The 26,586-nt window shown below is 47.3% G+C and overlaps 1 protein-coding gene and 1 long non-coding RNA gene across 2 annotated transcripts in view; one reads left to right on the top strand and one right to left on the bottom strand.

The window, feature by feature from the left end:
- The window catches only part of LOC119446599 (alpha-mannosidase 2), a 105,673-nt gene that overhangs the window by 28,766 nt on the left and 50,321 nt on the right, over positions 1-26,586 (top strand). The gene's annotated exons all lie outside the window — the stretch shown is intronic.
- On the bottom strand, positions 1,885-4,807 carry LOC125944143 (uncharacterized). The gene is made up of 2 exons (XR_007466158.1): positions 4,635-4,807; positions 1,885-2,053 (listed from the first exon to the last, which is right to left on the bottom strand). It is a non-coding gene; the product is annotated as an uncharacterized LOC125944143 (long non-coding RNA).

Below are 26,586 nucleotides of genomic sequence, written 5' to 3'. Positions count from 1 at the left end.
TAGTGAAGAGTTTGACGAAGGCTCGTCTGGTCTGGTCGAAAGAGGCATGGTAAGTAGTTAAACACAAATCATGAAAATGAAAAATTAGAGATGGTTCAACTGGAGCTTTGTTCACAATCATGGCTCTCAGGTAGGAGCTAAAACATTTATAACATTTTTTTTTTGTGGTTGGCATTCGATTTTCAATTGATTATTATAATTAATTGCATTCATCTAGTCCTAAAGAAGAGGCAATGAATTCAGAGTAGTACTCCAAATATAGTTTCTATTGCCAAGTTTTTTTTTTATGTAACTTTATTCACCACACAGGTACAACTGATACATATTCATTCCTTCAAGGACGTCACCACTAGTGGAGGGTGTTATTCTGCGCTTGCACAATTATTTTCAGAGATTTCCAGCAAATATGTAGTCCTCATAAACAGTACCTAAATAATTTTAGCCTATGTGGTTATTCATTAACCATGTTAATGGATAGTTACCTTCCGGTTAACCTCCCTGCCTTTCGCATCTCATTTATCTCTCTCTCTCTCATGTAGTCTTCATCAACTACCGACATGACGCGGCCTTGGCAAACTTGTGAGCTCACAAATTTGAGCATGCAGTAACCCCCCTCCATATTTGTCTTGATAAAGGCTTCTCCTTTGGTGCTACTCTGGATCTGCCCTGTTTCCTGTGATTACCACCATGGGCTTCAAGGCAGACAACCTCAGGAAAACGTTTCATGCACAAACGTGGCTCTTTCCCACTTTTGCTGATAAAGACGGATATTGAAAGCAAGGGTGCCATACCAGGCATGTTGGTCACAGACAGAAATGCGGGGAGGGGGGTGTTCTGAAAGTATTCATCTAGTGGACACATCCATTTCATCTGTTGCTGAAACGTTGATTGACTGGGGCACCTGTCTCCCTCTCACGTGTGCCCCAGCTCAGCCAATCAGAACTTAAGCAGCAGTTGAAATGGTTATGTCCATTTGGTTGACACTTGCAGAATACACCCCCTGTGCTCTGTCCTATCTTTCTGCCCTTCCCCATGTAATTTACTCAGTAAACTACTTGTTCATATGTTGGTTACCTTAATCAATGTTCAAATAGCTCAACGCTTAAATAGGTATGTACAAGTAAGGCACTATAAACCCAAGCAGTTAGGTTGGTGATTGCCACCATACAGACTCAACCAATGGCTTCACTGTAGCTTTCCATGGTAACTTTACTGCCCTTTGAACGTAGAGAAGGTGCAATATAAAAATAGACTAGCATTTCTCTAATGTGCATCACCCCCTCCACTTTGTGTTGTTACAATCAGTATATTCAACCCAAACGAAGTCCCAACAAAAAGGAATTGTGACACTAATTTCATTTCACTGCCTCATTTTTAGAGGTGTAGCAAGATTCTTTAATTGCATTACCAGTTGTTACTCGGGTTTCAGCTATCAAGGCCTTATGGCACGTTTGGACGTTACCTTAACTGAGTAAACGGCACAGATTGCATAATTGCTCAATACATTTGCACAGCTTCCTTCACCTTTAGTTTTGAATTAAAGCCAGCATTTCTCTTGTGACCATCTTTAAAGAGCTTGCAGTAATTTATACCTAACATAAAAGATGGGTGCGTTGTAGTGCTAGCATGCTGTCCTAGAGTATATTGTTGTATGGAAAATGTGCCGACACACAAGCCCGACAAATGCCACATCAAGCATTGGTGTTTGCTACTCCACCTGGTGTTTCAATTTTACAAAATGTGCACATTTTACCTGTGCACCAGTAAAAAGGGTCCAAAGCTCTTCCTGAAAACTTTCACAAGCACTTATCACAATCAATTCCCCATATAAGTGGTTTTGCTGAAGAGAACACAGGGATACAAGCATAATTAGACACTGAGGAATGTGGGTAGGAACACTTTATTTTCAGCACACATGTTTTTTTTTGATGAACTGCTTCTATACTGGTGAAATCTGTGCTTTTAATAAAAGTACACCATGCTGCTTCACCACTCCATGCCAACTGCAAGTATCCTGTACCAGGAAGTCAAACCAAGACGTGGGATGTTCAGTCTGTCAAAAATAAAAACGAGTTTGAAACGTTGACGTGTGAAAAGTAAAGCACACTCAAGAAAAACAGCACAAGAACAAATCCAACGAATCAGAATTACATTTGAGAACAAACATATAGTTTCTATGGCACAGTGAAGGAACCTTATTCCTCCGACTTTTTTTTTTGTTGTTGTTGTTGTTGTTGTTGTGAGAAAAGATGAAAGTGGACGTGTTCTATCCCATTTTGTGTATCTTTCACCTTTTCACGCACAAAAAGATGTCTTAACGTGCCCAACTGTCTTTGCATATCCATTTCTCTGCTCTCACACCATAATACCTACAGTTAAAGGTTGTAGTAATGCTTAGCTTGAATGAACCAACACCAACTATGAGCACTGTGCTACTAAACATGGCAATGTAAGTCAAGTTCAAGCACAGCACATTCATGTGCTATATACGTGTGCTCTTGATTGTAGGTAAGATAAATAAAAGGAAGGCATGTTAATAAGAATGGTCCTTGATGTGCTATGCAGAAGTGCTCTCCTATTTGGACAGAAGTTAAGCGCAACCGCAATGAACAAGAAGACAACTTATACAGCATTTCAAATCTAGGACTCAATGTGCTGGAGATTTTTCTGAATTCATGGTAAAAAATCTAGATGCTAAAGACGACACATATATAAACAGGTCTCTGCTCAAACTGGTAATGCCATGTGTAGCTTAGTTTTACAAAATGTGCCCTACCACTGGTCTCCCAAGCTGAGGCTGCAGTCCAGTTGCAACTGCAAATCACTCAATTATGTCTAGGGCACACTTGAGCAAAATGCAGACAAAAATTACTGCACCACTGAGAATGTACCAGAGGCTTCAACAAAGCAGCTGACAGCCTGCATGGACTGGAGCAAGAGAAGCGCATTTTGGGTCTAGGTGTGCACAGCTTGCAGTTGCTCCATGGACGCTATTTAATATATTTACATATTTCACTTACTTGTTGGTTTCAGACAAGAAATATAATGTATTTTGTATCCTTTCCACTGTTAAATACTCAAACCCAGGATACCACAGGTCTGTTTCTGGCATCTGATTTCTTCTCAGAAAACTACCCCTCTAAAAAAGTTTCACAGGTACTTAACCCCAACCTCTCTTGAGTAGAGCCTGGTTTTTTAACATGACAAGGTCACTAATTACACAGTGACTCCTTGCGATGTGATGTACGTAAGCACTTTAAAAGGAAAGGAAAATTTAATAGCAGTATGACAGGTACACAACAAAGCAAAGTGCCTGTTTTCACCCACGTATTCAATGTTTGCTTGTCTACTGGCGTTTACCCTACAAAAATGCAACAGGCGAAGCTGACTGCACTGTTTAAATCAGGGGACAGAAATGACATGTCAAATTATCGGCCGGTGTCAGTGCTCCCTGTCATTTCAAAAGGCTTAGAGAATGTTATCTGCAAAAGAGTTGTGTCATCACCAATAGCCAACAAAAGTTGTCGAAACGTCATCCTGGCGCAAAAATGAGCTTTGTTGAGACTAGAACGTTGAGACTGGTAGGGTTCGTCGCTGGCTGAAACCCTACACTCCCGATTCGCGTGACCCCTACCCACTATCGGTATGCTTCACCGCAATACACAAACTGCGGTGATATAACAGTGGTCGAACAGGCTGGTGCAAACGTTTCGACAAGAGAGCTTGCCTTAACCAGCTTTTCTTGGCAGTTTTCATATATGTGAGTACACCTGCCAATACACTTATTACGCTCCTGGGCGCGCGTAATGTGATGGGCGAAGGCGAGTGCGCGCGTACATAGTTAAGGAACATATACATGTCCCGTGATAGCGGCCCCTTTTCACTTTTGGTATGCTTCACTGCAATAATTTTTGGGTAAGCTTCACCGCGTAACACGTCTACTGCGGCGAAGCTGACTTTAGAAAGCCGATTCATTCAACGCATCTTACGAGGCAGGTCCGCTTATCACGCTTGGCAACGTTTGAACACCACACTTACTACATTAATTTCTTTAGTTATTTTAATTGTATTGTCACCGTGATCCTGCAGCCCGCAGTAGCAGGCTGATACTGCGTCATAATCGTTCCAACTGCATCAGGACAGCGTGTAGCTGGTAAGCGTGCATGCAACAGGCACGGCGGCATTGGCTGTTGTTGGGAAACTTCCGAGACGCTCTTTCGCGCAGTAATGCCATTTGTCTTATTAAAAAGAATGCAGGTGGTGATTAAATGAAATGCAGCAAAGCTGTAGAAAAGCAGTAGCAAAGCTGTTCGACCATCTCGCGCAAAAACGCGATTCAACACGATCTGGCGGAACAGCTCACCATGCCAGGATTTTCTTGCGTCCTCGTTTTTTCACGCATCATTCACTGAACCACACTACTGGATGGTTCTGTACACGTACTAACGATCCTGACGGAGGATCAGCTTTATAGCTTTATATGGGATGCCACGGCCCATTCCACGGGCCGGCTGCAATTTGACGCGGCCACGAGGCAAAATATGCGCGCAAGATAACTGACGGCAACACATCAAGCAGCTGACAGCCCCAACCTTTTATTACATGCATATAGAGTGGAAAAATGGATTACTTACTCTGTAAGAAGGCACGGAATACGGACCGCTTCACAACGCGACCGGCCCCGAAAAACAGCCGCCATGAAAATAAACGGACGTGACATCATTGGTTATAGCGGACGTGACGTCATGGGTCGCACCAAACGTTTTGGGCACCTTTTGTTTGCTGCGACCGGGTCGCAGGAATGCCGGCCTATTACGAAAGCGCCGCGCACTATACACGCGTTCTGCTGCAGCGTGTATACTCTCGGCGACGGGGCGCCGCGATTTAACGTGGCATGTCTATAGACGATTTGCAGCAGCCGGTTTGTGCAACTGAAATCAGATGGCGCCACCGGAGCGCCGCGCGTGTTGGACATCTCTGGCCTTGGGCGCGCAAACGAAACTACCATTGCTCAGTCGCGAAAGCGTAGCCAGCGGCGTTTAACAAGCGCAGTTTGTCAAACGTCGAACAATATTCTGCTCCATGTGGAGATTAAGAGGGAAAACGTGTGCTGTGGTCGGATGCAAAAACTGTGATGGCGACATTAAGCTGTGGAACACGTCGGTGTGTGAAATACACGCGCCACAGCTGCATCAAGACTGCCCGTGCCCGAGGCCGTTTTCCATGCGCCGATTTATTTCCTCAAGGAGAGAAAAACAAGCTCACCCGACAATGCTGGATAGCGAACCTACAGAGAAAGAACTTTAATTAAGGCACATCGGCAAGAGTAAGTGGCAGATCATAGTACCGAATAAGCGAACGCGCTCGGCTTGCGGAATAGTGTATAAACTTTTCACGTCTTTCGCTTGCTGTACATTAAGGTCACCGTGCGGTGTTTTCGTGGCAGAACACAATCATTAGCGATATCGTATTGGAACAGTCACCTGCTATCTGTCATGTTTATCTTTAAGCGAAATTACACGCCACGTGCGTATATGCGCCGGGATCGGTGCCAATTAAGGCGTACTAGTTGTCGCGGTGACAACTCCTGCAGAAAAGATTGGAGAAGTGCTATCTGAATCGCGTTTTTAAATCGTTAAGCTTGACGAATTCCTGCCTGCGCGTCTGATTTTACATATGTTGGTTTCGCTGCTGTATCGGATGCACGGTGTGATCAGAATGTAGACCTGGCGTTGTTTGTGGCCAGCAACAGGTGCGCGAAAGCTAGCTGTGTTGACGCTGTAGCACAAAATTATTGTTTCAAACAACGCTAGAAGCGTTGGTTGCGTGTTTATCGTAAAGTGATATACAATAATGTCACAATTTCGTGATGTCAAGAGAAACCATGGAAATAAAAGTAAATAATTTCAAACTCACCAGTTTGACATTATTTGATTAGCTGCGTATTAAAGTAGTGGTAACTACAAATCAGCTGTTTCCTTCTGCCTTGTGTCTTTCAGGGTTCTCCAAAAGCGCATGCTGAATATGTATATTATTTACTTTAATTTTCATAGCCTCTTTTGACATCGCGAAATTGCGGCATTATTTGACACTATGAAATTATGACATTATTTGTGATTATGGAAAAGACATTGGCGGCACAGTGCTATTGCCTTTTTTTTTTTCAAATTTGTGGCAGTTTGCAATAAGAACTGCATGCGTTACCCATGTGCGTGCTTTTTATTTATGTGGACTCCTTTATTCTTACGTTCAAATAAAAGCAAATCATTGTAAATATTACATGAATCACCCTGATGTTCTATTCACTTTGTTGATGGGCGTCCAACCAAGGACTATCCCTACCCAACACTGCAGCTTGGAACACAGCTTTATGCTGCACATGCCATTCTTGGATTGACACAAAGCTTTCCCAACATTGCCACTGTCAAAAAAGTTGATGCCCTCTGCAAACCCCCTGTAGTCCTGTGCAGGCTTCCCATCTTGGTCGATTGCCTTGACCATGTAGTCGTAGACAACTGAAATAGGGGAGAAACATTTGTATGTACTGCGGGAATGAAAAAAATAATGGCAATGAAAGAAAGCTGATTTTTTATTTACTCCTCAAGACATCTGCAGATGTTTGAAATAACTAAAATAACACGACAGATACAGTCTGATATTAAACTGATCGTTTGGATTTATAAATTATAGTTCTGGAGTTTCAATAATTAATACATATTTGATTACTAAGCTGGTGTTGCTCTCCTATGAAGAGTTCGAAAAGTTCAAACGGGAGCTCTCATTTATAAAACGCTTGAGTTACAGCTAGCCAAAGTTATGCCCCTGTCACATGGCCACTTTCGATCGCGATCGAGCCTCGATCCGGCTCGGACTTTCAATCGCAATCGAAAATGATCGCTACTACACAGTCCAAGGATCAGAATCGTGTTATTTGGGCTCTAACGCTTTAAGTGTAACTAAGTCCGAAGCAAATAATAAACGTGCCTAATAGGTAGTAAAGGTACGTACAAATCAATTTTCAGAAAAATTACTTTTTCATTCAGTATTTTAGGTAAACGACGTGCCACGTCCGCCGATTCTGATCGTCTGCAAATCTCAGAACTACGTGCATGGCGTCGACGCAGCACACAGATTTTCAAAATTATACGTGCATAAAAAATAAAACGGCCTTTTTAGAGGGTTATTTCTTCGGATCTCTTTCTTTCTCATTGTACCTCGTTTTCTGTCACACTGAGCTAGAAGCTGCTTACGTCGGTCTCCGATCGAAATCGGACACTTCGATTACGATTTGCGGATCACGACCGACTGGATTCGGATCGAGGCTCAATTGCGATCGAACGTGCCCGTGTGACAGGGGTTTTACTATGAAACAACACCCGTTCGGGGGCATTCAATTAGTACATCCAACAAACAGAATCTGCCGCTCTGAAGTCAACTACGCAAAACTATTGCGTGCCCGCCGCACTGGTGAATTCTGCAGAGATCAGTGCACCAGTATCGAGGCAAACGTTTACCTAAACGTATGTGTGAAGCTAAATACCAGCGAGCGAGACGTCAACACACCAGCGGACACGGATTTTTCACTCGTCGCTCAAGCATACACATTCGAGGCCGTCAAGCAAAGCGCGAGAGACTGGGCAACCACTTCAAACAGCTCAGAGCGTAGCTCAAGTACACCGCACTAGCCACAAAAAGAAAAAGAACTAGCGAACTGACGTGAACGCTGCACAAGAAGCCTCCATGAGCTCGAATCGCTCGGCGCGAATGAGCGACGCGCATGCACGATGATCGAGCGCCAGAGCGCTCCGGCGCGAGCACATACAACGTTAAAATGACAAACAATGGTTCACTTACATGATCGTTGAACCATGGGCCAGAGCTTTGTGTTGTCGATCCCGCCGCTGTCCATCGGTGGACCCGAAACAACGCCGCTTGCCGCACCGTCGCCCACGACTACAGCAGTACGGCTCCTTCGCTGGCCTTCAACCCAAGGCCAGTCATGCCGGCGCACTCACGTGATCAAACATGGCCGCGCCCGTGCGCCGCTGCTGAAAACCGTCTATAGGCTCCGTACAGTGAACAGGCGGCGCTGCTGCGCAGCAGCGGTTAGGGTGCCTCGATGCCCAGCGCCGCCGGCGGCGCTGGCATCGAGGCACCCTAGCAGCGGTGGCGCGATGCTGAGCGTCGCATGTGGCGGGCGGCGCGAACCTGGGAAGGGGGGAAGACAGCGAGATTTCGGAACTACGTATACACGCCTCCGAAAGCCGCACGTATATCCGCGATCCGCTTTCTTTTTTTGTGCGTGTGTGTACGTGAAAGTACAAGCGTGGCCCTCTGTGATGGCACAAATAGTTTTTGCGGGGTTCAGGCCTATTAAAGGAATAGACGATTACTTTCACGGTGCAGCGTTAACCAGCGGAGACAAGCTCTACGCTGCTTCGCATGTTGCTTGTGTGAAAGACGGCGTGGACGTTCACGCGAAGTGCCATTCGCAACAGGGAAAGCAAGTATACGACGTCATCCTTCGCGTGAATAAAGCTTACTGTTATACTAAAATTGAAGTCACTAAACTGGCACCCTGAAAACGTGACACCCTGAAACCGATTTTTAATCGACGCCTCACTGTTGGCAATGCATGCCTCATTTCGCTCCGGCGCGTTGTACGCCGCGGCCTATCATTTGATGCCCCTGTCACACTGTTACTTTAGATTGTCATACAGCTCGATCTGGACCGCGTGCAGCTACACGCTCACTCGTAGGCTGTCGTCAGCACAGTCATGTCGAGTGAGCTAAACGATTCGGATTGTTGGATCGTGTGGCAGTGACCGTGCTATCCTCGTTGACTCGTTTGGGACCCAGTCGGAGCCACCTGCTGCGCTGATAAACGAGATTTATTAACTAGGCGATCTTAATTTACATGACGCGAATGTTCGTTCTTCATCATGTACAATGATCGAGGCTCATTAGGCCCCTTTCACGAGATACGATATCGCATGCGAATTCCTTTCCTTGCATACGCGCTTTGCTTTTACAATGATACATCGCAAATGTATATCACAAGAAAAATCGCACCATGTGAAACCGCGCCTCTCAAGCGCCAGCGGCCGAAACGAGGATCGTCGAGTTAGTGCTCGCCAGCTCAAAATAGGCTTCCTTGGCATAAAATATTGCTCATCGCACATGCCAGTGCTATGCTGATCATACCGAATGCTAAGACAACGGCAAGCAGTCGTCAAATCAGCAAAGTCGTGACAAATTTCTTTTAAATGTTCAGCAGCTGACCATGGCCGCTGGCGTCGCACAACGAGCTGTGAAACGCACATGTGTAGCACGCTTTACAGAACAAAACCTTGTCACAAATATCAAAGAAGCTGACTTACTTTACTCTCCTCACAGCTGCGACCCATTTCTTTCGCCGTTCGATCTCATAAGATTTGCCAGGAAACCTGTACAACTTTATCACCGGCTGGCCATCGTGGTTGTGACAGCCCTTTACGCAGCAGTATCACCGGTTCCACTTGCCTTTTTTTTCACCTCCGACCCTTGCCGATGAAGCGCATGCCATTGCACCGTCGCAAGACGTATAAAAAAATAAGGAGGCTGGTGAACAAAGTAAAACGGCTTCAACCGTGGCCGAGAATAAATGTAGCGCGCGGGAAAGAACACTCATCGAGCCGGCCGAGCTGCGGCGCCCACTTCCCAACACTGTTGCGTCGCTGCGCCAGATGGCGCCAGAGCAGCCGCAAACTCGACTGTACGGAGCCTATACGCGTCATGCGGGAGACACTTGTTACATTGTTTTCGACGTGCGGTTTCAGCTTTCGAGCGCTATACGCCGTATACTGCCGCCAGTGAAATGAGAACAACAGAAGCAAAGGAAACGTGACGGTGACGTCGCACTGTAGCAAGTTGTCAGACCGTGTCGACGTCGTCGCCTTCGTTGCATGCGGGATCCGTGGTTTCGAGTGCGTGGGATGTGAGCTTGCTCTGCGGATCTTGCACTGCCGGCGTCCTCTCGTTGCTCACTTCGTCCTCCAAGCGCCACGTTATTTCTTGCCAGCTCTCGTTTCGTTGCCTGTAGTATACTGCTACAGCTCGGCAGCCGCACATGCGGTAGCTGTCTCGCGACCTGTCTATCACGCGCCGCTCGCTTGCTTCGCTGAGCGCAGCAGCGCGACTGCATGTGGTTTGCGCACTTTTGACGGTCTCTGTTCCGGCTTCCTGTCGTTAAATGAAATGATGGGGGTTTAGCCTGTTAAGCGTTCGAGAGGTGCGTGCATGAATGCATTTCTCGACGTGAAACCTGAGAACTTGCAACATTTTTTCGAGCAACGACAAGGAAAGGGTCAACCAAATGTCGGCACCAAAGAAGACAAGGCCGACGTGCGTACGTGGTGCTTCAAATGAATCGATAATTAAATCTTGATTATATCTCTCTACTCTGTCTCGCTTTCATGCTCGTTAGTCACTCATTTCGTATCTTATTGGTATCGTATTTCACGCCCAATTACGTCGACATTGTCTTTAGCGTGGACACATGGTTGAGCCTTTTTTTTTTTTTTAAGTGGTTACATGATAGACAGATCCCAGATACGCCAAACCAATGTGGAACGAGCAGAGAAGACCTTATCTTCGAGAAGCACGCTATAACGCAAAATTATTTTGGCATCATTATGATACCGCGATGGCGTAGTTGACGCATGTAGTGGAACTGAGCCTAAGAATGGAACGTGGTCCTTGGCCATGTCGATAAAAAGTAAGCTATATTTGTGCAGAATTTTGTAACAGTAATCCACCGGACCATTGCGCTTTATCAGCGAAACTTTTGTGGCGAGAAGCGCGCTACTGGGGATCTCCGAATAATTTGGGCTGCTGCAAGCGCGCATGAGCATTTCCTGGTAAGCGTTGGTCGATGCACATACTTAAACAGCGCGCTCAGACTGCGAGAAACGACAGTGACTAGCTTTCGTATTTAGTTAGTGAAAAGGGCGGAAAAGAAGAAGAAAACACAACAAAAGAAAACAAAGGGGGTGGGGATAGTAGAGCGACCGGTGCCCCAGAAAACACGTTGGTTCCGAGTTCGATTCCCGGATTTCTAGATATTTCTTCCACTGCCAAGTTTTGTTTCTGAGAAACTCGTATGGGTTTCTCCTTTGTTTCTTCGGGCTACTCTCAGCTAGACGACGCGTTTTCTTTTTCGTGAAATTTACTCCGCCTTGCGAATTTCTGCGAGGCTGATTTGCTCCGTTTAGTGCGTGTTTCGTGTGCGCTGTTTCAGTGTGAAAAGATACCAACTTGTCCATCCCTTCTATAGGAATGCTCGGCGCCATTATGAATAATTCCTAATGAGTTTTCATACATTTCAATAAACGCTTTTTAGAAAGGCTATTGAAATTTAGTCTGAATTTTAGTAAGGGATAGTTCCATTATTTCACTACGAATTAAGGCTACAGCATATATGGGCTTTGGCGCTTGCGCGACGATATATATAAAAAGCACGTGTTCTGACATCGAAATGGAAATAGTGGAAAGACGTGTAGTTACGGTGTTTAACGTCTCAAAGCTACTCACGGACCATGATGAAAGCCGTATAGTAAGTAGGAGGTGGTGGAGGTAATTGATTCCGGATTATACCTCGACCACCTGGGTTTCTTTTATAACCTGCACCCAGAGCACAGCATGCACATGAGCGGGGTATTTGTTTTTCTTTATGTATATATTTGTATGTAAACATTCCGCCCCCATCGGAATGCAGCCTCCACGACGAGGAAACGAACCTGTAGTCTCGTTGTATATATAAGCTTTCGCGCGTACAGTAGCTGTGTTCGAAGTCAATCAGCTCAACGTGCATGATCCGGTGTGCGAGCATACCCTCGCAAATCGGCCGCTTCTCCTTTTAGGCCGGTGCGCCGATGGCGCAAAGCGCCTTGTTGCGCCGGCGTGTAGCGTATACGCGCACGCCTTCCGGGCAGCCCCAGGCTTCGCCGCCGCTTCCTTGGCTTCTGCTGCTGCTACGCGGTGGGCGTCGCATACGACGCGCTAGAGCCCAAGGTCTTATCCGCGCTGACCTTCAGCCGTTGTCGCGGCCGAGCTGAGGCGAAGCGAAGCGAATCTCGGGCGCTGACTTCTTAGATACGCGCTGTCGGAGACCCAGTATCGCGTGCCGCTTCTCTTCCTTTGCTTCGGCGGTTAACGACGTCCCCTGCGCGCTTTGTTCTCGTCACGGGAGTTTGTTTTTTTCTCTCTTTAGATGTGGCAGGCGTTCCCCCTTTTTCCTTGTCGTGGAGCGTCGTTGATTATGAGCGAATTATACAAAACCCGTCCACGTTTGCGACGGGCACGCATGTGTGTGCCCACGGTGGCAAAAGATTACGGTAGACTTCGGACCGCACAATGAGCAGTAATTTGGGGTAGTGAACTTTTTATTGCGATATCATGCTCCGATGGCTACCGCTCATTTCTCTTTCTCTCTCTTTTTTTTTTTTTCATTGTCGTCTTCTTTGCATACATTATGCATACCAATACCCTTTGTACCACTCCTCCCTCTATCTTCGCTTCCAGCTCCCTCATCCCTCCGACTCCTCCTCTCTGCTGGCCGCTGTTCAGTTGCCCACATAAAGGTTACATTAGTTACGAAGCGGTCGGTAATCCTTCCCTTCTTCATCTTCTTTATTCCCCCTTCCAACATGCGCAACAACCACTGACAGTGCATTTCGACGCTTCGTGAAGGGCAAAATAGTCGATACGGTCAGAAAGCAGACGACCTGCGCAAGACGGCATGCGTCGTCTGGTGCTGGTTTATAGCGAGTCTTCATATACGCACAAGGGCGTAGGCGTGCGTATAAAAACCTGCATGCTCGAAATAACCTTCAACGCAGACATTGCAGAGCGAGACGGTTTGAGCTTAGTTATTTTGTTTGTGAAAGTAAGGCACTTAAGTTTGACAGTTGCACGAACCGTTCGGGCAAAATAGGATACGTTATCATTTCGAATGTATACAGCCGACATCGATCTTGAGCCTACATTCGAGAAATCTGTGGCAGAAAGAAAAAAGAGAGTGTCCGTGAATATAAGCTGAGAAAAACAGCAAGACTCACCAAGTTTTGGTATCGGAAACACAATTCATTCGTGCATTATCTAGATACTAAGCCACTTAACCTTGTCGCATTGAGAACTGACTGTTGAGATATAGTTGGTCTTGCATATCTCTTGAAGGGACTTAACGCTAAAGGAGCGCTCGTCCGAACCCGCTGTCTCGAGCTTAGCAGCGCAACGCTGTAGCCACTAAGACATACCGTTGCTGCTTCAAGTTCCACTTAGTGTTTCTCGCAGCCGATTAACACAGGTGGCTCGCGAATTTCCGGTGAAACGAAGGAAAACGAGCGACCTTCCTGCATAAACTTACCTCATGGACTTCTGTATTAGCCGCATTAATTGCACCTGGTCCCTATAAATGCTTAACAAGCTTTGAAGGAAAAGAAACTAAGAGTATAGCGTGCGTAACAACCTCGAGCTCGCGGTGAACGTAATCAATACTGCTCCGTGCTGTAGAACGATACATGGTTAGACGCCTTCTGTATGGTACAACTCCAAGTTCTTTCTATATTTTTCCCCCGCGTAGTCCGTCGACGTGACCACTCGAATGTAGTCGTGTATAGTAATAACTATATAGCCGTGCCGGAATGCTATATGCAAAAAAAAAAAAAAAAAAAAAGAGCACTCGGGAACGCACGTAACCGAGCCTCACAGCAGCGATAACCCGAAGACGTGGGTTTGGACAACGACGTGAATGCAAGTCTGTATACATCCTTGCTCTTCGCCTCTTCATTAATATGCACGTCGCGCTCCTGATTTCTGACCCTGCACTTGTTGTATACTATAGATTAACCGCCGCGGACACGCACGCGATATAAATGCATGGTATGCCTCTAGTCGTTGCGCGAAAACATGTCTTCAACGTTTCTTCCTTTCTTTTTCTTTCTTTCTTATTTGTTCTTGAACCGCATCTAAGAACACAGGCCGAGGCCGAAGGCGACACGTCTGATGGTACCCCTTGTTGCATAGACATATATAGGACGCGAGTACTTTTGCATTTTGCCTACAACCGAAACAGACCACCGCGACACCAAATCGAACACGCGCTCTCATGTTCGGCCGTAGAACGTGCCTTGTACCGTATGTGTAGACACCGCGGAGGTCATCGTAATCAATCATTGCAAAAAAACCATGGATGACGGTCCGTTGCATCACAACGGAGCGTCTTTTTGCATTATTTTTTTTTTGAAAAAGTCAACAAAAAGTGAGCGGTAAGACAATAAACTGTCGCTTTAACGACATTGTTTTTAAAGGAAATGCTCATGTTCAACAACCGTGGCGGCACCAAGGAGGCACACGTCGAAGGGTCTATATCGCGCGCACGAAAGCCTGCACTCGTACAATACTGAGAGTGTGTATATATATATATATATATATATATATATATATATATATATATATATATATATATATATATATATATATAATTTCTCCTTACGTTTCGGAGAGGTTTTCTTTTAGCAACCTCTCCGAAACGTTCACCGTTTGTTCAGCGTTTCTTGACTACGTACACGCAGAGCTGTAAGGACTCGCCCGCCTCCTTAGCGCAAGCTTTTGAAGCAGCTTGCCAACGTCTCATTAGCAGGAATCGTATCCCATCGCGGGAACTTTGCAACAGCTGTGTGGCAGGTGTGACGCGGCCGAGCTTAGAACGCTCCTCTCTCTGTCTTCTCAATTTCCCAGTCTCTCTTCTCTCTCTTTTAACCACGACCGGCTTTAGAACTGTCGTGCTTCTAACTATCACGAAAAGTTGTGCGCCGATCTGCGCGTGAAAAAGCATTCCGCTCGACGTGGTTCTGATAGCGCCGCCTTTCGAAAGCATTAGGGACGGAGATATTGAGAGAGGGAGTGAAGGGAATATTTCTGATGCACTCCTTAACGATGGTTTCACGTAATGGCTTACTTGAGGCATGTTGTCGTCGAAGAAAAAAATAAAAAATGTCACAGTTTCGCCCTAAGGGCGAAGCAATGAATGCGATAGCAACACAGCAATGTCATACGAAGTAAGGTGAGCGGCTTTGGTAGCAACAACACGCAGAACTGTTGTCGACGCCATCGGCGTTTTGCCCGCGTTAGCTCAAAATGCGTGCGGCGTTGGTGACTGTTGCTGGAGCCTCTCATATAAATAGGCACTTGGTGCCGCAGCTAAACGTCGCGTCCCTTCCTTCCCCCTCCCCCACGGCCTCTCGCGCATCTGAAGAAGGCGCGTTTGCTCTACATATATGGTGATTGTAAAGGAGGAAAGAGACGCCTACTTCTGCAGCCCTTAAGGAAGCACGGCGCAGAACGCGCGTTTGTTCTCCGCCGTGCGTTCACTCCCCGTGAAAGAGCGCGTCCCTCGCGCCCTTTCACTCGCACATACAGCGTTCGGCGGCGCGCGGCCACGATTTCATCTCCATTGACGTCATACGGAACCTCACGGCGACGGCGACGGCGACGGCGACGCCGACGCCGACGGCAGAAATCTGCTTTTGAGTGTCCATATAATTGCTATCGCAATAAAAAAGTAATAGAAACGCTTTCGGTGATAACCCTGCTTGGCCTTGGAATATATCTATATATAAATAGATTGCACCTACTTTAAAACAGAAAAGTACAGAAAAAAAAAATGGGACACCTCCGACAAACCTCAGAGTGGAACACCTCAGAACGGCGCTCTGCGCTGTTCCGCTTACCTGGTTCTTCCTGACAAAAAACTCTCGCGGTGGAAGGGTCTCGCGCTTTTTTTTTTTCATGACACGTACCTCTCTCCTCTGCCCCTATCGTCTACGCAGGTTTGTTTTTCTATTTCTTTCTTGTTTTTCTCTCTACGTTTTTTTTTTTTTTTCGCATTCGCCTCAGAAGACGTCTGTATGTACGTACGCCCATGGCGCTTCTGCCCTAGCCTGCTTAGTGTATTTTTTGTTTAACCCGCGTACGTCCGCATCGCGGTGACACACTTTTGAAGCGTGTCGGGGCGCAGAGGAGACAAAAATAAATAAACGAGGGAGAATGCCGTTCGGGGCGACGGCAGACGCGTTTGCACAGCCGCTTTCGACGACGTTCCTCGTGCAGATTTCTCGCAGCGCACGCCTCCGCGGCGTTGCCTCGTTTTTGAGTCCTTCTGTTTTGACAGCGTACTCCTTCAAACGCCCCTTTTTCATCGTAGTGCATTTGTATACGTACGATACGTAACCCCGCGTGCAAGAAAAAAAAAAAGAAAAGAAAAGAAAGTGCCAGACTACACACCTCTCTTTCTGGTTTTGATTTCTCCTTTTGCATGTGCTGGCAAAGGTGGTACTTTGTCTAGTTGGGGATGTTCACGCAAATGACTACGCTTTCAACTAAGATCAAGAAGGGGGCCCACAGATGGAGTAGCACACTGCGGTATAAAAGTTTACAAACAGGGATAACGTGTCTCAGAAAGGCGGGCCTACAGGAGCTATATCGAAACGTATAGGACAGCCTTTTTGAGGCACCTTGTCCCTGTTTAACTCTTATACCGCCATGTGCTTTAGACTGTAATGAACGGCGGCTCTTCCGTCAAGTGATGCTCAGTTCTGGTTTAAAAAATGCTGAGGGAGGAGATGTCTGCTCTTTTTGCTCACGGCACTACAGTATGATCCACTCTTACATGAGAGCACCCACTTGGTATTCAAACCAGCGTATAGTTTGAGAGAATAATCAAAACTAAATTCTGGCGCTTTACGTGCTGGAACCACGATTTTGATTATGAGGCACGCCTTAGTGGGGATTAATTTGTGACTTGTTTTTTTTTTCTTTTTTAATGCGTGCCAAAATTTAAGTGCACGAGCGTTTTTTTTTTTTTTTTCGCCCCCGTCTAGATCGCACCCGTGACCTCGAGCTCAGCAGCACAACGCCATATATCCACTGAGCAGCGGGTGAACTTAACAGTGGTTGTTGACGCGATAGGCAGACCTGTATTGACTAATAATTATCGCCCAGGCCTTGGCGTCCGAAGTCGTAAACTGTTCCGAAATACTACTATGCTGTCGACCTTAACAGTGTGTACTACATTGTACAGTCGCGAGAAAAAGTCGGAGACCACGGCGGCAGCAAGAAATGTAAATTTCTTCCAGCAAAGCCTTGCAATGTGGAATCATCTTAATGCTTTACATTGAGGGAACAGGCGCACCTAGCCTGTACCACTTGATATCAGGCTGCATGCCTAGGCTGCGAAGAAACAACAATTTTTCATTTCATCCTGTTCTATATAGACTTTAATTTGCTCGTGACTGTAGTACGTGTACCCAGCGCCTCCACCACTTCTGAAGCATTTGCTTCATTTGCGTTTGTTCCTGATTCGTTAGTGGCCGTGCGACATGCCCACTGAGGAAGGCTGCGATAAGGGATAATAATGAAAGAGTGTGCACAAATGACAATGACGAAGCCCACACTTATTGGCGCTTAAGCTATGCGTGTTCCAAGTGACTGTACCATAAACCCATTCCTCGGGTAACTGATCAGTGCCTCGGGATCTTCTGTCTGTGTGTGTGTTTTTTTTTTAAACTTGTATCCATTGTTTGGTTGGTAGCGCTAGTAGGAAGATTGATTTCGATATGCACATGATAATATCAAGTGTATAATGCGTTAGTTTCTGCGAAGACGACCACGTGGGCGTGGCGTAGCTCGCCACGTCTTTGATGTCATATATGCTTTGCGCACGCATGCGATTTCTTTCCGGATTGGTTATCGCTAGTGCTGCTGGTACATCCGCAATTCTGTCGCGACCTGAAATGTTTGTTCGTGTTCCTGGCCTTTTGCGAATTAGGTTATGCAGTCAGGCGCTATTATAACGAGCCCGGGCACAACAAAGCATGCTCTAAATCGAACACGCAAATATTTTTTTTTTTTTAGCGATATCTTGCAAAATAAGTCGCTTATAACGAACTGAAGGGGAAAAAAAAATCTGGGGTTTTTGTGCGTAACCGCCATATGATTATGTATGAGTTGCGCCGTATACAGTAGGGACTCCGGAATAATTGTGACCATCCGGGGCTATTTACCGTGCACTCAGTGCACGGGTGTTTCTTTCATTGGGTCCCCCGTCGAAATGCGGCCACTGCGACCGGGATTCGAACCCGCGCTCTCGGGCTTAGCAGCGCAACGGCTGGCCACCACGGCGTGTATGATCGACGAACTGCACATTGAATATATCGAGCTCCAAGCGTCACAACCTCCATCATAACACGACCGTAGTTATTTTTTTCCCCCCGCGTATGCTTACAGGATGTTCTTTCTCTTCCTTTTTTTTTTTTTTTCAAGATCGTGCTGTTGAGCATGCTTGACAGCATGTTCGATTGTAATTGCTTAGAGTGCGATACTACGCAAAACCCGATCAAGAGGCAGATCGCATCGGGCTTCGGCGTTACTGCCAGATGCTGCATCGATGGCCGGTGTTTCACCATTTGAACGTCGAATTACTTGATATACCGAACTAGCTCTTATCATAGCACAAACGAGTTCGTTGTAACTATAGCTGTGAAAGTATTTGCCCGACACTTGGGGAGAAAGAAAGGTTGGGGCTCTGCGCAGTATAATGATACCATAGATACGCATGTTGTGTGTGCAACATGGCTGCTACGTTTTATGTGTTTATGCCTTTAATAGTCTCAGCCGCATTTCTTCCTCGTTGTCTTCTGCGTTCGCTGTGCGTATGCCACTTCCTGTTCTTGTAATTACTTCGCTAAGTTATTGTTATTCTTTTTTTTTTTTTACTAAGTTTAGGACATATCATTCGGAATAGTCTTCATTGTTGTTTCGTTTCCCCTTTTTTTTTCTCGGTCTTTTTTTTTTTTTGTCAGCAGAAATAAAAGATTATCCTCTATAATAAGATTCCTAGTTAAGTTTAAATTCGAAATAAATAGCGCGAAGAAAGGAGTGGTATAGGCTGACGTGGCCTCGATTAAAGCCGCGGTTTTGTTCCTGTAAAGCTAAAAAAAAAAAAAAAATGAAATACGCACGCGGTGCGCCGCGATGCATCAGAAAAGCAACAGCGTCAACTGCGCAACCCTTGCGCAAAAAACACCCGACGCATATACCAGCTAGGGTGCCTCGATGTCAACGCCGCCTCCCGCCGTGGCATCGGAGAAGCGTGGCATCGAGGCACTCTATATACCAGCTGCTGTGGACTTACCCCTGCAGTCACGCGCGATATACGTGGAAGCCCTTTCTGGTATGTCTGATCTCCGCAGTGACCCACATGTTGACTTCAGCGCTTAGATTGAATACGATTCGCATTCCGTAGCCTTGCTGGAACATCCTGAACGATGCGACGTTGCAATGAAGGATACGATATAAACCTTTTATACGTATATAATTCTTTTACGAGCCTTCAGATGACGCGAAATCGCAACACCTGCTGCTGAAATACCTTCATCGGCTCGCTTCCGTGTGTTACCGGGGGTGCTGTATAGGCGCGCGAAGTTTCGGCGCCGGTTGCCCACGGCGGCGTTCCGACGCCTTCGCCTGCACCGGGTGCTGGCGGTCACCGACCTGCGCAGAGCCGCGGAGGCAAACAAAACGCGGGGCCAGACACCTGACGGGGCAGCGCCGTGTCCCTTTCTTTTGTTTCGCGGCTCGCCCGGCGCCAGCAATCGATGACGCGGGTGCGCGGGAGGGAGACGGGACCCGGCTTCAGCGCGTACGCGAGCCCGTGCGAACGGATGCCTCCGCCGGCCTTGCGGGCCGGTTTTACCGCGCGGGATTCTGTCCAGTTGCGATGCGGTGAAGGTAAAGAGTGGTCGGGGTCCACCGACCGAAACTGTTGGGCAAATAAGCCAAAGATAACCGCGAAGTTGAGCTTTTCATCTTTCTAAATACGTTTGGCCCATTGAAAAATCCAGTCACTACGCATGCACCCACGCACATTTGAGCGTAGTTGAGATACTGACGTTGCGTGGAGCAGCTTAGGGCTCTTGGCCACAACACGTCGGAGAGAAACTGAGGAACTGGCACATATGTCAGAACAAAAGTCACACATTTAATAGCATGGCGTCACTATTAACATAGTCGTTAGCGATACGCATACGATCATGCACTAAGTGTCTCTGAAAAAATTCATTCATTCATTCGCACACTTTCCTTCGTCCTTCGTACTTTTCATTGATATCTTTGACGCTTGTCAGTATATTTATAGGTGTCACGAGATTTTCATCCAACGCAAAAAAAAAAAAAAAGTGACAAGTCGAAAATGTCGCGCCAGTAGTTTAAGAACGGACACGTGCAGCGCACATGCTAAAACCAAAGTATTAATGTGTACTTAATTGCTTTTGACGTGCTAGGCGAACATAAAGCCGCCCTGATAGCCTATTTGGGGTGGGGGGTTCTTTGATGGGCGCTACCTGGTTCGTGATACCCCTACGAACCGGTATTTTACTGAACGCATTATGTCAGAAGGCGGCGACACCGGAAACGTCCCAGTGAGTCGAGAACCCAAACAAGATGCCGCAGTAAAATAATTAGCTCCAGTCGGTTGAGCCGGCCTTCTGAAGAAAGCAATTAGCTCGGCCAATCTGTACGGCCTTGTAAGAAAACAATTACCTCAGTTGATTTTTTCTGGCCCGCCAGAGCAGTTCCGTTTTGTCATGCGGACTACTGAAGAAAAAAAAAAAAAAAAAAAAAAAAAAAAAAAAAAAAAAAAAAAAAAAAAAACCATGATTGCCCACCTTCAACAGTGGTGTGCGTACACAAGCTGTTCCCATTTACTTAGTCGCGAACTGTACGGTCAGCGTCGTACTAAAACCGAAAACGCCTTATCCGCCTTCTTACGGCTCCTGCCGCTGAAGATTTGTTGCTGTGCCGTAGGGTTGCGCGAATAATACTTTTTGAAACCTAATCAAATGCGAATCAAATAGTGTCAGGAGCGAATCGAATATCGAATACATTTTGAATAGTTTTCTAATAATGAACAGCCGTCATCACTATTAAATACGGAACAATGTCCACATCCTAGTATTAATCACGTTAGCAAGTATATGTCATTACTTTGCACGTTGTGAAGGTGTTCGTTACTAAAACCACGAATGGAGCATTATAAACAAATAAGCAGTTTCTTCGCATACAGATGACTTTTCGGAGAGCGCGTACGATTGCTGTATAGCTGGTGAATTCTGTCTTCTTTATGAACGTAGTAGGCTGCGTCACTACGTACGTTTGAATGTTTTATGCTTATACCATGCCTGCAGGCCTGATGAAATTTATCCTACATTTGCTCCAATTTTATGTTTGATTGCGCGCAGTTGACGTTCTGAAATGTTCGTGTTTACGAATAGTGACTAATCTATTCGGTTCGAATACTAGACGCTATTCGATTACGTATTCGAAAATTTCGAATATTCGCACACCACTACTGGGCTGCCTTGAATGCATCTTCCTTCCAAAGAATTGGGTATTTGCTTCGTGCAGCCCGTGTTCACTGAAGTTAAGCCGCGACGGATGTTTCTTTCATTGTCGTGGTGAAGTCTGACGGCGACTGTATAGCCTCCTTATTATCTCCTATTTATCGTCTCTACCCCAAATTTATTCCTATTACCCCACGCTGAGTCGAGCTGACTCCAGCCTGATCCGACCGCGTTTGTATGGCGTCTTGTCAATCGAGTTGGGCTCTCTTCCAATCGGGTTGACCGACCTCGTCTCGACGCTCGCTTGTCCCGAACCGCTACATACCGAGCGTTGACATAAACCCGCACGACAAGCCGACCCGACCCGACTTTATTGGGTTTTAGTAAGCGTAACTATACAGCGCTGTCAACAGGAAGTTTTCCTTAATTCGCTTCCTCCTTTTTAACCATTGCCTATAATGAAACACGCTACTATATACCTTCAATGCTCGAACTCTCTCCTCCTCGTGAAAAGTGGCGGTGGGGTCTGTCTGTATGGGAATCGGGGGGAGAGGGGGGGCGACTACGGACGTAGCGCAACGCGACAGCAAGCGCGCTGGCCATTCTCTTCCAGACTGTTCCTAATTGAACCGTCCGGCCTGTGCTGTCCCACAGAGCGCGTGGTGGGGACGACGACGCCCGTTCGGAATTTCCCGCGGTGGTTGGCGTCACCCCATCGTCGCCGCCGCCGCCGCCCTGACCGCCTTTTCCGCCTCCTTGTTTTCTGCGACGCGCTTCTGTTGTGCCTCGCACGCTGCCAGCATCGCGGGCCTCATGCGTGTGAAGACCTCGAGTGTGTGTTTTGTGTGTGCGTATGTTGCTCTGGCACGAGGAAGCACGGCGTGTAGTACCTCTCGCCCGTTGTTACGCCATCGGTCGCGTTCTTGTCCTTCTGTTTGGGCTGAGTAATTGTGCCTGTTGCGCAACCCGGCGGCGCGACGGACTTATCTGCGGGAGTCGGCAGTTCGCTCTTTACCAGCCGAGCACTGCACAGAAAAAGAAAAGTGGTTCACTTGAAAAGCTTTTGCTGATAAATAACTGACGAGTATAGAAGGAGTAAAGGCGAGGGAGGGAGTGAGGGAGAGTCGAGATTGTAATCCAGGGCGGTGACCAGTCATCAACACGAGGGAAACACGAATGGAATTGTAGTGATATTAAGTTAGGACGTTAGCTTTTGTATATTTTATAGTATAGGTATGATTAGATGAGGAGGTGAAGTCAAGCAAGCTAGGCTTCCAGTCACGTCTCGACCCGGGACGTACAGCCTCCCGCATTTTTAACTATATATCGCGCGAGCGTCCATCACGCGTCATTTTAGCGCCTTTAAAAGCGGCGATAATCAGCGAGACCGGCAGAAGCACTCTCAAGTGCACTAAGCACTCTCCTGTGCAAGAATCGTCTAATGCGATGTTCCCTTCAGGACGACGTGCGACCATTATAGTGTTCTCGCGCGATATATAGTTAAATATGCGGAGGCTGTGCGTGTGTCGGGTACATTGCTTTGCCAAGTGAGCAGAGTATTTATTCATTTATTTATTTACTAAACATAACACGTCTTGCAAGGGACAGATGCGACTAAAAGTTGGCGATACCAACGGAGTTCACTTGAGCAACTCTCTTTATTTCTGTTTCCCAGATGTTGTAGCGCCCTCGACAACGGCCCGCTTACAGCAGAGTCATTTCTCTCTCTCTTCGACCTTCGGTTAGCGCTGTTATCTGGCGCCATCCTCCGAAAAGCCTCCGTGGCTAGTTCAAAGCCTCCGTGAAAAGCCTCCGTGGCTAGTTCAAACGGCCACCTTGTGCGCTGTAACAACGCTGCTCGAAACGGCGAGGCATCACGTATATACAGAGGCGGCGTCGATCGCGACGGGCAAGCTCTTTGTTTGTTCTACGCATTGCGTAATTCGTCTGTAATCGCGCTGTATAGAAAGCGTACCTGGGACACAAGTGCCGCCTTTAATCTGAACCCCAGCTCTCGAGATGTCGGTCTTCCGATCCATTGTGAAGGTCTCTGTGGCCGAATGTTATTTTGTCGTTATTTTGGATGTTGTTTTGTTATTATGTTACACCCGCTCCAACAATAGCACCGGTAACGCTGCTGCCTGGGATTCTCCACAAGCAGTGTGCCGTTATATCCTACAAACTATGTTGTGCTGCTGAACACGGGGCCGTGGGTTTGATTCCCATGTGGGGGGGGGGGGGGGGGGGGGGGGTTCGGTTAAAAAAAGCGTTCGTGTGCTTTTGTTTAGAGGCCCGCTAAGTAACCCCAGGGTATCAGAATATTAATCCGGAGTTAACGCCCACCTAAATCTACGAGTATCTTGCATTCCGCTACAATCGGAAACCAGCAGCCGCGGCTGGGATCGAACGCCCAGCTCAGCCACGTGACTATACAGCGGTGGGTCTGTGCCGTTTCGGGACAGTTAAACCGCGCAATTTAATTAATTTCAACTTCCTCCGCACCGTGGTTTTCTGCAGACCCTGTTATATAGGTCGAATGAAAAGGAACGTGAATGAAAGCCGCCTTGCCTCCGCTCTAAGCGGAAGGACTCCCCCGAGAAAAGAAAAACGCCGGGCGGCACGGTGGGAACAGGTGGCGGAGGTTGAAAGGAAAAACGGCATCCGGCCCCGTTTCCTTCAGTCGTGAGAGAAGCTATAGCTGCGGGCCCGTCGTGAGGCGAAGCACCTCGGGCGATTTTCGTCGCCGTGCCGGGCGCTGTGTGTGTGCCGTGTGCGCGGCATACCGAATGTTGTCTATACGGTGGGGTGTAACAGGGTCATACGTGCGTCACGGCCGGTCACGCCATTGCTCACGACTCGCGAGTTTGTCGTATTATGTAGTAGTCTCGTGCCTTACTTTATACGCGGTATGCGTTTCTTCCTTAATTGCTCTTCGCGTTGAGCGTCGTCTTAAAACTCGGCGGGGAAATTGACCCCCCCCCCCCCTCCCACCCCACACACACACGCGCACACGCCCTGTCGATTATGTGAATCGAGAGTGCACCGCATACCTCCGGAAACGGTGGGCCTTTCTGAGGGCGGCTCCTTTCTGCGAGTGACCGTGACCCCGGGTTCTTATTATCTTTTTGTTTGGAACAAACTGGCAACCTGACTTCCATTGTCTATAGTTCCTGGTATACATTTCGTGACATGTAACGCACACGCGTTATATCCTGCACTCGCTCTCGCAAGGGAAACGCCTTTCAGTGCTCTGCTCAGTTTCTCGCCGTATGTCACACTGACACCCTCTGCATGGCTCGATGTCGAGTAATGTAGTATTTAACCGTAGCAGCCTTGGGGTGTCTGAATGAAGTATACAGCTGAGTTCGAACTTCGTAATGTTGGGAAGTCTGCCGGAATGTGTCACATTACTGCTATACTGGAATTTGGATGTGGTATATATAGTTCTGCCCCATGCATATGATATGGGGCAGAAATTTGGAGGTTAACAAAGAAGCTCGAGAACAAGTTAAGGACCGCGCAAAGGGCGATAGAATGAAAATTGTTAGGGGTAACGTTAAGAGACAGGAAGCTAGTTGTGTGGATCAGAGAGCAAACCGGGGATAACCGGTATTCTAATTGACATTAAGAGAAACAAATGGAGCGGGGCAGGCCATGCAATGCGTAGAATGGATAACCCGTGGACCATTAGAGTTACAGAATGGATACCTAGAGAAGGAAAGCGCAGTCGAGGACGGCAGAAAACCATGGTGGGGTGATGAAGTTAGGAGATTTGCAGGCTGAAATTGGAATCAGCTAGCGCAAGACAGGGGAAATTGGAGATCGCAGGGAGATAGATGCCTTCGTCCTGCAGTGGACATAAATATAGGCTGAATGATGATGATGATATATAGTTGCCACTTTGCGGGTTACGTTTGTAGTGCGTTCATCCACTTACATATGCCCGTATGCACGTACCTGATAACACGATGCTCCAAACGACGTCTCACGAACGAAACACCTCTCCCTCCATCTGTCTCTCTCTCGATCCGCTCGCTCTTTTATCAAATGACGTTCATGCCTGGTCAGCGCGACGTAACGCGGACGAAAGAAGAGAGACGAAAGAAGTAGGCGGGACAGCTCATATTCCGTCTATTTTCTTCGTTCTCTTTTCTTTCGACGATGTTATGACGCGCTGCACAGGCATATCTATGAACGACCTCGAATTTTATGCACCGCGGTATAGGGGCTCTGGGTCCGAAATTCACAAGGCTTTTGGCTCTTAAATGCCGTTTGCAATTCGCCGGTCGTGTTCGCTGATAATATGTACAACGTCGTTATTGGCTGACGCGTGTTTGTAAATACGTACAGTGACCTTGGTGATTTTATAGCTCGGCCATACAAAATCACCGCGTGGTATAGACGCTCGTAATCATGGCCGAGGTACTGAGCATATATATATAGATGTGGTCGACAGACACGTGACCGCCGTCATGGTACCAATCATGCTTGCCCCGCATGATTGTCGTGAGTGGCCATATTCCTGATGCCGCGCTGGAAGCATTGTATAGAGAACGCCATATCTAAGCTACTAAACCACCACCGGCGGCGTGCGATCCTCTTTCGAAATGCTGCTAACGTCGTCCGCGTTACCGCGACTCATGCAGTGGTAACACGTTTTTCGCATTTGCGGCGCTCGGTAAAAGCTGCAACCTCGACCGTCGTCGTGTACCGCGCGGAATGAAACACGCGCTTCTCTGTCGGCTCTATATCAACTGAAGCGGATTCCACGCACGCATTCATCCCACCCGCGCCAGCTAAATGCGCGGCCGTCGCTCCTTGCCTCCTCTGCTGCCTCTGCGTCTACTGCTGCTGCTGCTGCTGCTGCAGGCCTGTGTGCCGAGTATGAAGGGGAGCGACTGCTATTTCGAGCACGCATTCCGCCGCATTTCACGGCGCCCGTGTAGTAGACAGTCGTGCCGACACGGCTGCGTGCGTGCGTGCGTTCGTGCGCGTTCGCTCGTGTGTGCAAGCCTCGTATAAACATCGTCGTTGATGCTCGGAAAGCAGGGGAGACGGTTATATACGTACATTGTGCCGTCATTCACGTAAAAGGTCCATTCCCCTACGTCGCAGTGCTTTCATTATTCGCGGGGCGCTGGTCGCTGTA

The sequence above is a fragment of the Dermacentor silvarum genome, chromosome 3 (assembly GCF_013339745.2).
Source record: "Dermacentor silvarum isolate Dsil-2018 chromosome 3, BIME_Dsil_1.4, whole genome shotgun sequence".
Classification (NCBI taxonomy): domain Eukaryota; kingdom Metazoa; phylum Arthropoda; class Arachnida; order Ixodida; family Ixodidae; genus Dermacentor; species Dermacentor silvarum.
The sequence above is the reverse complement of the archived record's forward strand: the minus strand, read 5'-3'. Positions and strand labels throughout refer to the sequence as shown.